The sequence below is a fragment of the Pseudopipra pipra genome, chromosome W (assembly GCF_036250125.1).
Source record: "Pseudopipra pipra isolate bDixPip1 chromosome W, bDixPip1.hap1, whole genome shotgun sequence".
Lineage (NCBI taxonomy): Eukaryota > Metazoa > Chordata > Aves > Passeriformes > Pipridae > Pseudopipra > Pseudopipra pipra.
Genome location: NC_087580.1, coordinates 38857520 through 38870643, shown reverse-complemented (window position 1 = coordinate 38870643; position 13124 = coordinate 38857520).

Here is a 13124-nt window from a genome sequence, read left to right as displayed (position 1 = left end):
TTGGTGGGGCAGCCTGGGCACTTCTTGGGCAGCCAGACTTTCTGTGGTGGCAACTTTTGTCTGGCAGGAATCTTCAGTTGGATTCAATTTTTGAGGAGGTGGGACTGGCCATTGCAGCGCAGGGCAGAAAAAAGGGAACAGCAGCTCTTTTCCTAAGGAGAAAATGTCAGGAAGCTTTGGCTTCAGGTGTAGTTGGTGGGGCAGCCTAGGCACTTCTTGGGCAGCAAGAATTTTCTGTGGTGGCACCTTTTGTCTGGCAGGAATCTTTATTTGGATTCAATTTTCCAGAAAGTGGGACAGGCCATTGCAGCACAGGGCTGAAAAAAGGGAACAGCAGCTCTTTCCACCAGGAAAAAAAGGCTGGAAGCTTTGGCTTTGAAGTGCTGTTGTTGGGGCAGCCTGGGCACTTCTTGGGCAGCAAAGAGCTTTCTGTGGTAAGATATTTGTCTGTCAGGAATCTTTATCTGGAGTCTATTTTGGATGTTACTTTGACCTATTCATGAGTGGGCTAAAAAAAAAAAAATTAGCAGCCCTTTCCCTCAGGAAAAATAGTCTGGAAGGTTTGACTTTGAGGTTCAGTTGTTGGGGCAGCCTGGGCACTTCTTGGGAGGAAGAGCTTTCTGTGGTGGCACCTTTTGTTTGGAAGGAATCTTCATTTGGACTGAAGTTTTCAGGAGTTGGGACCGGCCATTGCAGCGCAGGGCAGAAAAAAGGGAACAGCAGCTCTTTCCACCAGGAAAAAAAGTCTGGAAGCTTTGGCTTCAGGTGCAGATGTTGGGGTAGCCTGGGCACTTCTTGGGCAGCAAGAGCTTTTTGTGGTGGCACCTTTTGTCTGGCAGGAATCTTCAGTTGGATTGAATTTTTCAGGAGGTGGGACCGGTCATTGCAGCGCAGGGTACAGAAAAGGGAACAGCAGCTCTTTCCACCAGGAAAAAAAGTCTGGAAGCTTTGGCTTCAGGTGTAGATGTTGGGGCAGCCTGGGCACTTCTTGGGCAGGAAGTGTTTTCTTTGGTGGCACCTTTTGTCTGGCAGGAATCTTCATTTGGAGTAAATTTTTCCAGGAGGTGGGACCGGCCATTGCAGAGCAGGCCTGAAAACAGGGAACAGCAGCTCTTTCCACCAGGAAAAAAAGGCTGGAAGCTTTGGATTTGAGGTGCAGTTGTTGGGCACACTGGGCACTTCTTGGGCAGCAAGAACTTTCTGTGGTGGCACCTTTTGTCTAGCAGGAATCTTCATTTGGATTGAAGTTTTCAGGAGGTGGGACCGGCCATTGCAGCGCAGGGCAGAAAAAAAGGAACAGCAGCTCTTTCCACCAGGAAAACAGTCTGGAAGCTTTGGCTTTGAGGTGCAGTTGGTGGGGCAGCCTGGGCACTTCTTGGGCAGCAAGAGCTTCCTGTGGTGGCACCTTTTGTCTGGCAGGAATCTTTATCTGGAGTCTATTTTGGGTGTTACTTTGACCTATTCAGGAGTGGGCCAAAATAAAGGGAATTAGCAGCTTTTTCCATCAGGAAAAAAAAGTCTGGAAGGTTTGACTTTGAGGTTCATTTGGTGGGGCAGCCTGGGCACTTCTTGGGCAGCAAGACTTTCTGTGGTGGCACCTTTTGTCTGGCAGGAATCTTCATTTGGATTGAAGTTTTCAGGAGGTGGGACCGGCCATTGCAGCGCAGGGCAGAAAAAAAGGAACAGCAGCTCTTTCCACCAGGAAAAAAAGTCTGGAAGCTTTGGCTTCAGGTGCAGATGTTGGGGTAGCCTGGGCACTTCTTGGGCAGCAAGAATTTTCTGTGGTGGCACCTTTTGTCTGGCAGGAATCTTTATTTGGATTCAATTTTCCAGAAAGTGGGACAGGCCATTGCAGCACAGGGCTGAAAAAAGGGAACAGCAGCTCTTTCCACCAGGAAGAAAAGGCTGGAAGCTTTGGCTTTGAAGTGCTGTTGTTGGGGCAGCCTGGGCACTTCTTGGGCAGCAAGACCTTTCTGTGGTGGCACCTTTTGTCTGGCAGGAATCTTCAGTTGGATTGAATTTTTCAGGAGGTGGGACCGGCCATTGCAGCACAGAGGAGAAAAAAAGGAACAGCAGCTCTTTTCCTAAGGAAAAAAAGTCTGGAAGCTTTGGCTTTGATGTGCAGTTGTTGGGGCAGCCTGAGCACTTCTTGGGCAGCAAGAATTTTCTGTGTTAGCACCTTTTGTCCGGCAGGAATCTTCAGCTGGAGTAAATTTTTCAGGAGGTGGGAAAGGCCATTGCAACGCAGGGCTGAAAAAAGGGAACAGCAGCTCTTTCCACCAGAAAAAAAGTCTGGAAGCTTTGGCTTCAGGTGTAGTTGTTGGGGCAGCCTGGGCACTTCTTGGGCAGCAAAGAGCTTTCTGTGGTAAGACATTTGTCTGTCAGGAATCTTTTTCTGGAGTCTATTTTGGATGTTACTTTGACCTATTCATGAGTGGGCCAAAAAAAAAAAAAATTAGCAGCCCTTTCCTTCAGGAAAAATAGTCTGGAAGGTTTGACTTTGAGGTTCAGTTGTTGGGGCAGCCTGGGCACTTCTTGGGAGGAAGAGCTTTCTGTGGTGGCACCTTTTGTTTGGAAGGAATCTTCATTTGGACTGAAGTTTTCAGGAGTTGGGACCGGCCATTACAGCGCAGGGCAGAAAAAAAGGGAACAGCAGCTCTTTCCACCAGGAAAAAAAGTCTGGAAGCTTTGGCTTCAGGTGCTGATGTTGGGGTAGCCTGGGCACTTCTTGGGCAGCAAGAGCTTTCTGTGGTGGCACCTTTTGTCTGGCAGGAATCTTCAGTTGGATTCAATTTTTCAGGAGGTGGGACCGGTCATTGCAGCGCAGGGCACAGAAAAGGGAACAGCATCTCCTTCCACCAGGAAAAAATAGATGGAAGCTTTGGCTTAAGGTGTAGTTCGTGCAGGCTGGGAACTTCTTGGGCAGGAAGAGCTTCCTGTGGTGGTACCTTTTGTCTGGCAGGAATCTTCAGTTGGATTCAATTTTCCAGAAGGTGGGACCGGCCATTGCAGAGCAGGGCTGAAAAAAGGGAACAGCAGCTCTTTCCACCAGGAAAAAAAGGTTGGAAGCTTTGGATTTGAGGTGCAGTTGTTGGGCACCCTGGGCACTTCTTGGGCAGGAAGACCTTTCTGTGGTGGCACATTTTCTCTGGCAAGGATCTTCATTTAGATTCAGTTTTTCATGAGGTGGGACCGGCCATTGGAGCACAGGGCAAAAAAAAAGGGAACAGCAGCTCCTTCAATCAGGAAAAAAACTCTGGAAGCTTTGGCTTTGAGGTGCAGTTGGTGGGGCAGCCTGGGCACTTCTTGGGCATCAAGAGCTTCCTGTGGTGGCAACGTTTGTCTGGCAGGAATTTTCAGTTGGATTCAATTTTCCAGAAGGTGGGACAGGCCGTTGCAGTACAGGGCTGAAAAAAGAAAAGAGCAGTTTTTTCCACCAGAAAAAAGTCTGGAAGCTTTGGCTTCAGGTGTAGTTGTTGGGGCAGCCTGGGCACTTCTTGGGCAGCAAGAACTTTCTGTGGTGGCACCTTTTCTCTGGCAGGAATCTTCAGTTGGATTCAATTTTTGAGGAGGTGGGACCGGCCATTGCAGCGCAGGGCAGGAAAAAGGGAACAGCAGCTCTTTTCCTAAGGAAAAAATGTCAGGAAGCTTTGGCTTCAGGTGTAGTTGGTGGGGCAGCCTAGGCACTTCTTGGGCAGCAAGAATTTTCTGTGGTGGCACCTTTTGTCTGGCAGGAATCTTTATTTGGATTCAATTTTCCAGAAAGTGGGACAGGCCATTGCAGCACAGGGCTGAAAAAAGGGAACAGCAGCTCTTTCCACCAGGAAAAAAAGGCTGGAAGCTTTGGCTTTGAAGTGCTGTTGTTGGGGCAGCCTGGGCACTTCTTGGGCAGCAAGACCTTTCTGTGGTGGCACCTTTTGTCTGGCAGGAATCTTCAGTTGGATTGAATTTTTCAGGAGGTGGGACCGGCCATTGCAGCACAGAGGAGAAAAAAAAGGTAACAGCAGCTCTTTCCACCAGGAAAAAAAGTCTGGAAGCTTTGGCTTTGATGTGCAGTTGTTGGGGCAGCCTGAGCACTTCTTGGGCAGCAAGAATTTTCTGTGTTAGCACCTTTTGTCCGGCAGGAATCTTCAGTTGGAGTAAATTTTTCAGGAGGTGGGAAAGGCCATTGCAACGCAGGGCTGAAAAAAGGGAACAGCAGCTCTTTCCACCAGAAAAAAAGTCTGGAAGCTTTGGCTTCAGGTGTAGTTGTTGGGGCAGCCTGGGCACTTCTTGGGCAGCAAAGAGCTTTCTGTGGTAAGACATTTGTCTGGCAGGAATCTTTTTCTGGAGTCTATTTTTGGTTTTCAGGAGTTGGGACCGGCCATTGCAGCGCAGGGCAAAAAAAAGGGAACAGCAGCTCTTTCCACCAGGAAAAAAAGTCTGGAAGCTTTGGCTTCAGGTGCAGATGTTGGGGTAGCCTGGGCACTTCTTGGGCAGCAAGAGCTTTCTGTGGTGGCACCTTTTGTCTGGCAGGAATCTTCAGTTGGATTCAATTTTTCAGGAGGTGGGACCGGTCATTGCAGCGCAGGACACAGAAAAGGGAACAGCATCTCCTTCCACCAGGAAAAAATAGATGGAAGCTTTGGCTTAAGGTGTAGTTTGTGCAGGCTGGGCACTTCTTGGGCAGGAAGAGCTTCCTGTGGTGGTACCTTTTGTCTGGCAGGAATCTTCAGTTGGATTCAATTTTCCAGAAGGTGGGATCGGCCATTGCAGAGCAGGGCTGAAAAAAGGGAACAGCAGCTCTTTCCACCAGGAAAAAAAGGTTGGAAGCTTTGGATTTGAGGTGCAGTTGTTGGGCACCCTGGGCACTTCTTGGGCAGCAAGAACTTTCTGTGGTGGCACCTTTTGTCTGGCAAGAATCTTTATCTGGAGTCTATTTTGGGTGTTACTTTGACCTATTCAGGAGTGGGCCAAAAAAAAGGGAATTAGCAGCTCTTTCCATCAGGAAAAAAAAGTCTGGAAGGTTTGACTTTGAGGTTCATTTGGTGGGGCAGCCTGGGCACTTCTTGGGCAGCAAGACTTTCTGTGGTGGCACCTTTTGTCTGGCAGGAATCTTCATTTGGATTGAAGTTTTCAGGAGTTGGGACCGGCCATTGCAGCGCAGGGCAGAAAAAAAGGAACAGCAGCTCTTTCCACCAGGAAAAAATGTCTGGAAGCTTTGGCTTTGAGGTGCAGTTTTTGCGCAGCCTGGGCACTTCTTGGGCAGGAAGACCTTTCTGTGGTGGCACCTTTTGTCTGGCAGGAATCTTTATTTGGATTCAATTTTCCAGAAAGTGGGACAGGCCATTGCAGCACAGGGCTGAAAAAAGGTAACAGCAGCTCTTTCCACCAGGAAAAAAAGGCTGGAAGCTTTGGCTTTGAAGTGCAGTTGTTAGGGTAGCCTGGGCACTTCTTGGGCAGCAAGAGCTTTCTGTGTTGGCACCTTTTGTCTGGCAGGAATCTTCAGTTGGATTCAATTTTTCAGGAGGTGGGACCGGTCATTGCAGCGCAGGGCACAGAAAAGGGAACAGCATCTCCTTCCACCAGGAAAAAATAGATGGAAGCTTTGGCTTAAGGTGTAGTTCGTGCAGGCTGGGAACTTCTTGGGCAGGAAGAGCTTCCTGTGGTGGTACCTTTTGTCTGGCAGGAATCTTCAGTTGGATTCAATTTTCCAGAAGGTGGGATCGGCCATTGCAGAGCAGGGCTGAAAAAAGGGAACAGCAGCTCTTTCCACCAGGAAAAAAAGGTTGGAAGCTTTGGATTTGAGGTGCAGTTGTTGGGCACCCTGGGCACTTCTTGGGCAGCAAGAACTTTCTGTGGTGGCACATTTTCTCTGGCAAGGATCTTCATTTAGATTCAGTTTTTCATGAGGTGGGACCGGCCATTGGAGCACAGGGCAAAAAAAAAGGGAACAGCAGCTCCTTCAATCAGGAAAAAAACTCTGGAAGCTTTGGCTTTGAGGTGCAGTTGGTGGGGCAGCCTGGGCACTTCTTGGGCATCAAGAGCTTCCTGTGGTGGCAACGTTTGTCTGGCAGGAATTTTCAGTTGGATTCAATTTTCCAGAAGGTGGGACAGGCCGTTGCAGTACAGGGCTGAAAAAAGGGAAGAGCAGTTTTTTCCACCAGAAAAAAAGTCTGGAAGCTTTGGCTTCAGGTGTAGTTGTTGGGGCAGCCTGGGCACTTCTTGGGCAGCAAGAACTTTCTGTGGTGGCACCTTTTGTCTGGCAGGAATCTTCAGTTGGATTCAATTTTTGAGGAGGTGGGACCGGCCATTGCAGCGCAGGGCAGAAAAAAAGGAACAGCAGCTCTTTCCACCAGGAAAAAATGTCTGGAAGCTTTGGCTTTGAGGTGCAGTTTTTGCACAGCCTGGGCACTTCTTGGGCAGGAAGACCTTTCTGTGGTGGCACCTTTTGTCTGGCAGGAATCTTTATTTGGATTCAATTTTCCAGAAAGTGGGACAGGCCATTGCAGCACAGGGCTGAAAAAAGGTAACAGCAGCTCTTTCCACCAGGAAAAAAAGGCTGGAAGCTTTGGCTTTGAAGTGCAGTTGTTAGGGTAGCCTGGGCACTTCTTGGGCAGGAAGAGTTTTCTGTGTTAGCACCTTTTGTCCGGCAGGAATCTTCAGTTGGATTCAATTTTTCAGGAGGTGGGACAGGCCATTGTAGCACAGGGCTGAAAAAAGGGAACAGCAGCTCTTCCCACCAGGAAAAAAAGGCTGGATCCTTTGGCTTTGAGGTGCAGTTGTTGGGGCAGCCTGGGCACTTCTTGGGCAGCAAAGAGCTTTCTGTGGTAAGACATTTGTCTGGCAGGAATCTTTTTCTGGAGTCTATTTTGGATGTTACTTTGACCTATTCATGAGTGGGCTAAAAAAAAAAAAAATTAGCAGCCCTTTCCCTCAGGAAAAATAGTCTGGAAGGTTTGACTTTGAGGTTCAGTTGTTGGGGCAGCCTGGGCACTTCTTGGGAGGAAGAGCTTTCTGTGGTGGCACCTTTTGTTTGGAAGGAATCTTCATTTGGACTGAAGTTTTCAGGAGTTGGGACCGGCCATTACAGCGCAGGGCAGAAAAAAGGGAACAGCAGCTCTTTCCACCAGGAAAAAAAGTCTGGAAGCTTTGGCTTAAGGTGTAGTTCGTGCAGGCTGGGCACTTCTTGGGCAGGAAGAGCTTCCTGTGGTGGCACCTTTTCTCTGGCAGGAATCTTCAGGTGGAGTAAATTTTTCAGGAGGTGGGAAAGGCCATTGCAACGCAGGGCTGAAAAAAGGGAACAGCAGCTCTTTCCACCAGAAAAAAAGTCTGGAAGCTTTGGCTTCAGGTGTAGTTGTTGGGGCAGCCTGGGCACTTCTTGGGCAGCAAAGAGCTTTCTGTGGTAAGACATTTGTCTGGCAGGAATCTTTTTCTGGAGTCTATTTTGGGTGTTACTTTGACCTATTCATGAGTGGGCTAAAAAAAAAAAAATTAGCAGCCCTTTCCCTCAGGAAAAATAGTCTGGAAGGTTTGACTTTGAGGTTCAGTTGTTGGGGCAGCCTGGGCACTTCTTGGGAGGAAGAGCTTTCTGTGGTGGCACCTTTTGTTTGGAAGGAATCTTCATTTGGACTGAAGTTTTCAGGAGTTGGGACCGGCCATTGCAGCGCAGGGCAAAAAAAAGGGAACAGCAGCTCTTTCCACCAGGAAAAAAAGTCTGGAAGCTTTGGCTTCAGGTGCAGATGTTGGGGTAGCCTGGGCACTTCTTGGGCAGCAAGAGCTTTCTGTGGTGGCACCTTTTGTCTGGCAGGAATCTTCAGTTGGATTCAATTTTTCAGGAGGTGGGACCGGTCATTGCAGCGCAGGGCACAGAAAAGGGAACAGCATCTCCTTCCACCAGGAAAAAATAGATGGAAGCTTTGGCTTAAGGTGTAGTTCGTGCAGGCTGGGAACTTCTTGGGCAGGAAGAGCTTCCTGTGGTGGTACCTTTTGTCTGGCAGGAATCTTCAGTTGGATTCAATTTTCCAGAAGGTGGGATCGGCCATTGCAGAGCAGGGCTGAAAAAAGGGAACAGCAGCTCTTTCCACCAGGAAAAAAAGGTTGGAAGCTTTGGATTTGAGGTGCAGTTGTTGGGCACCCTGGGCACTTCTTGGGCAGCAAGAACTTTCTGTGGTGGCACATTTTCTCTGGCAAGGATCTTCATTTAGATTCAGTTTTTCATGAGGTGGGACCGGCCATTGGAGCACAGGGCAAAAAAAAAGGGAACAGCAGCTCCTTCAATCAGGAAAAAAACTCTGGAAGCTTTGGCTTTGAGGTGCAGTTGGTGGGGCAGCCTGGGCACTTCTTGGGCAGCAAGAGCTTCCTGTGGTGGCAACGTTTGTCTGGCAGGAATTTTCAGTTGGATTCAATTTTCCAGAAGGTGGGACAGGCCGTTGCAGTACAGGGCTGAAAAAAGGGAAGAGCAGTTTTTTCCACCAGAAAAAAAGTCTGGAAGCTTTGGCTTCAGGTGTAGTTGTTGGGGCAGCCTGGGCACTTCTTGGGCAGCAAGAACTTTCTGTGGTGGCACCTTTTGTCTGGCAGGAATCTTCAGTTGGATTCAATTTTTGAGGAGGTGGGACCGGCCATTGCAGCGCAGGGCAGAAAAAAAGGAACAGCAGCTCTTTCCACCAGGAAAAAATGTCTGGAAGCTTTGGCTTTGAGGTGCAGTTTTTGCGCAGCCTGGGCACTTCCTTGGCAGGAAGACCTTTCTGTGGTGGCACCTTTTGTCTGGCAGGAATCTTTATTTGGATTCAATTTTCCAGAAAGTGGGACAGGCCATTGCAGCACAGGGCTGAAAAAAGGTAACAGCAGCTCTTTCCACCAGGAAAAAAAGGCTGGAAGCTTTGGCTTTGAAGTGCAGTTGTTAGGGTAGCCTGGGCACTTCTTGGGCAGGAAGAGTTTTCTGTGTTAGCACCTTTTGTCCGGCAGGAATCTTCAGTTGGATTCAATTTTTCAGGAGGTGGGACAGGCCATTGTAGCACAGGGCTGAAAAAAGGGAACAGCAGCTCTTCCCACCAGGAAAAAAAGGCTGGATCCTTTGGCTTTGAGGTGCAGTTGTTGGGGCAGCCTGGGCACTTCTTGGGCAGCAAAGAGCTTTCTGTGGTAAGACATTTGTCTGGCAGGAATCTTTTTCTGGAGTCTATTTTGGATGTTACTTTGACCTATTCATGAGTGGGCTAAAAAAAAAAAAAATTAGCAGCCCTTTCCCTCAGGAAAAATAGTCTGGAAGGTTTGACTTTGAGGTTCAGTTGTTGGGGCAGCCTGGGCACTTCTTGGGAGGAAGAGCTTTCTGTGGTGGCACCTTTTGTTTGGAAGGAATCTTCATTTGGACTGAAGTTTTCAGGAGTTGGGACCGGCCATTACAGCACAGGGCTGAAAAAAGGGAACAGCAGCTCTTTCCACCAGGAAAAAAAGTCTGGAAGCTTTGGCTTCAGGTGCAGATGTTGGGGTAGCCTGGGCACTTCTTGGGCAGCAAGAGCTTTCTGTGGTGGCACCTTTTGTCTGGCAGGAATCTTCAGTTGGATTCAATTTTTCAGGAGGTGGGACCGGTCATTGCAGCGCAGGGCACAGAAAAGGGAACAGCATCTCCTTCCTCCAGGAAAAAATAGATGGAAGCTTTGGCTTAAGGTGTAGTTCGTGCAGGCTGGGCACTTCTTGGGCAGGAAGAGCTTCCTGTGGTGGTACCTTTTGTCTGGCAGGAATCTTCAGTTGGATTCAATTTTCCAGAAGGTGGGATCGGCCATTGCAGAGAAGGGCTGAAAAAAGGGAACAGCAGCTCTTTCCACCAGGAAAAAAAGTCTGGAAGCTTTGGCTTCAGGTGTAGATGTTGGGGCAGCCTGGGCACTTCTTGGGCAGGAAGTGTTTTCTTTGGTGGCACCTTTTGTCTGGCAGGAATCTTCATTTGGAGTAAATTTTTCCAGGAGGTGGGACCGGCCATTGCAGCGCAGGGCTGAAAAAAGGGAACAGCAGCTCTTTCCACCAGGAAAAAAAGGCTGGATCCTTTGGCTTTGAGGTGCAGTTCTTGGGGCAGCCTGGGCACTTCTTGGGCAGTAAAGAGCTTCCTGTGGTGGCAACTTTTGTCTGGCAGGAATCTTTATCTGGAGTCTATTTTGGATGTTACTTTGACCTATTCAGGAGTGGGCTAAAAAAAAGGGAATTAGCAGCCCTTTCCCTCAGGAAAAATAGTCTGGAAGGTTTGACTTTGAGGTTCAGTTGTTGAGGCAGCCTGGGCACCTCTTGGGCAGGAAGAGTTTTCTGTGGTGGCAACTTTTGTCTGGTAGGAATCTTTATTTGGATTCAATCTTCCAGAAGGTGGGACAGGCCATTGCAGCGCAGGGCATCCAAAAGGGAACAGCAGCTCTTTCCACCAGGAAAAAAAGGCTGGAAGCTTTGGATTTGAGGTGCAGTTGTTGGGCAGCCTGGGCACTTCTTGGGCAGCAAGACTTTCTGTGGTGGCACCTTTTGTCTGGCAGGAATCTTCATTTGGATTGAAGTTTTCAGGAGGTGGGACCGGCCATTGCAGCGCAGGGCAGAAAAAAAGGAACAGCAGCTCTTTCCACCAGGAAAAAACGTCTGGAAGCTTTGGCTTTGAGGTGCAGTTTTTGCGCAGCCTGGGCACTTCTTGGGCAGGAAGACCCTTCTGTGGTGGCACATTTTCTCTGGCAAGGATCTTCATTTAGATTCAGTTTTTCATGAGGTGGGACCGGCCATTGGAGCACAGGGCAAAAAAAAAGGGAACAGCAGCTCCTTCAATCAGGAAAAAAACTCTGGAAGCTTTGGCTTTGAGGTGCAGTTGTTGGGGCAGCCTGGGCACTTCTTGGGAGGAAGAGCTTTCTGCGGTGGCACCTTTTGTTTGGAAGGAATCTTCATTTGGACTGAAGTTTTCAGGAGTTGGGACCGGCCATTACAGCGCAGGGCAGAAAAAAGGGAACAGCAGCTCTTTCCACCAGGAAAAAAAGTCTGGAAGCTTTGGCTTCAGGTGCAGATGTTGGGGTAGCCTGGGCACTTCTTGGGCAGCAAGAGCTTTCTGTGGTGGCACCTTTTGTCTGGCAGGAATCTTCAGTTGGATTCAATTTTTCAGGAGGTGGGACCGGTCATTGCAGCGCAGGGCACAGAAAAGGGAACAGCATCTCCTTCCACCAGGAAAAAATAGATGGAAGCTTTGGCTTAAGGTGTAGTTCGTGCAGGCTGGGCACTTCTTGGGCAGGAAGAGCTTCCTGTGGTGGCACCTTTTCTCTGGCAGGAATCTTCAGGTGGATTCAATTTTCCAGAAGGTGGGACCGGCCATTGCAGAGCAGGGCTGAAAAAAGTGAACAGCAGCTCTTTCCACCAGGAAAAAAAGTCTGGAAGCTTTGGCTTCAGGTGTAGATGTTGGGGCAGCCTGGGCACTTCTTGGGCAGGAAGTGTTTTCTTTGGTGGCACCTTTTGTCTGGCAGGAATCTTCATTTGGAGTAAATTTTTCCAGGAGGTGGGACCGGCCATTGCAGCGCAGGGCAGAAAAAAGGGAACAGCAGCTCTTTCCACCAGGAAAAAAAGGCTGGATCCTTTGGCTTTGAGGTGCAGTTCTTGGGGCAGCCTGGGCACTTCTTGGGCAGTAAAGAGCTTCCTGTGGTGGCAACTTTTGTCTGGCAGGAATCTTTATCTGGAGTCTATTTTGGATGTTACTTTGACCTATTCAGGAGTGGGCTAAAAAAAAGGGAATTAGCAGCCCTTTCCCTCAGGAAAAATAGTCTGGAAGGTTTGACTTTGAGGTTCAGTTGTTGAGGCAGCCTGGGCACCTCTTGGGCAGGAAGAGTTTTCTGTGGTGGCAACTTTTGTCTGGTAGGAATCTTTATTTGGATTCAATCTTCCAGAAGGTGGGACAGGCCATTGCAGCGCAGGGCATCCAAAAGGGAACAGCAGCTCTTTCCACCAGGAAAAAAAGGCTGGAAGCTTTGGATTTGAGGTGCAGTTGTTGGGCACCCTGGGCACTTCTTGGGCAGCAAGAACTTTTGTGGTGGCACCTTTTGTCTAGCAGGAATCTTCATTTGGATTGAAGTTTTCAGGAGGTGGGACCGGCCATTGCAGCGCAGGGCAGAAAAAAAGGAACAGCAGCTCTTTCCACCAGGAAAACAGTCTGGAAGCTTTGGCTTTGAGGTGCAGTTGGTGGGGCAGCCTGGGCACTTCTTGGGCAGCAAGAGCTTCCTGTGGTGGCACCTTTTGTCTGGCAGGAATCTTTATCTGGAGTCTATTTTGGGTGTTACTTTGACCTATTCAGGAGTGGGCCAAAATAAAGGGAATTAGCAGCTCTTTCCATCAGGAAAAAAAAGTCTGGAAGGTTTGACTTTGAGGTTCATTTGGTGGGGCAGCCTGGGCACTTCTTGGGCAGCAAGACTTTCTGTGGTGGCACCTTTTGTCTGGCAGGAATCTTCATTTGGATTGAAGTTTTCAGGAGGTGGGACTGGCCATTGCAGCGCAGGGCAGAAAAAAAGGAACAGCAGCTCTTTCCACCAGGAAAAAATGTCTGGAAGCTTTGGCTTTGAGGTGCAGTTTTTGCGCAGCCTGGGCACTTCTTGGGCAGGAAGACCTTTCTGTAGTGGCGCATTTTCTCTGGCAAGGATCTTCATTTAGATTCAGTTTTGCATGAGGTGGGACCGGCCATTGGAGCACAGGGCAAAAAAAAAGGGAACAGCAGCTCCTTCAATCAGGAAAAAAACTCTGGAAGCTTTGGCTTTGAGGTGCAGTTGGTGGGGCAGCCTGGGCACTTCTTGGGCAGCAAGAGCTTCCTGTGGTGGCAACGTTTGTCTGGCAGGAATCTTCAGTTGGATTCAATTTTCCAGAAGGTGGGACAGGCCGTTGCAGTACAGGGCTGAAAAAAGGGAACAGCAGTTTTTTCCACCAGAAAAAAAGTCTGGAAGCTTTGGCTTCAGGTGTAGTTGTTGGGGCAGCCTGGGCACTTCTTGGGCAGCAAGAACTTTCTGTGGTGGCACCTTTTGTCTGGCAGGAATCTTCAGTTGGATTCAATTTTTGAGGAGGTGGGACCGGCCACTGCAGCGCAGGGCAGGAAAAAGGGAACAGCAGCTCTTTTCTTAAGGAAAAAATATCAGGAAGCTTTGGCTTCAGGTGTA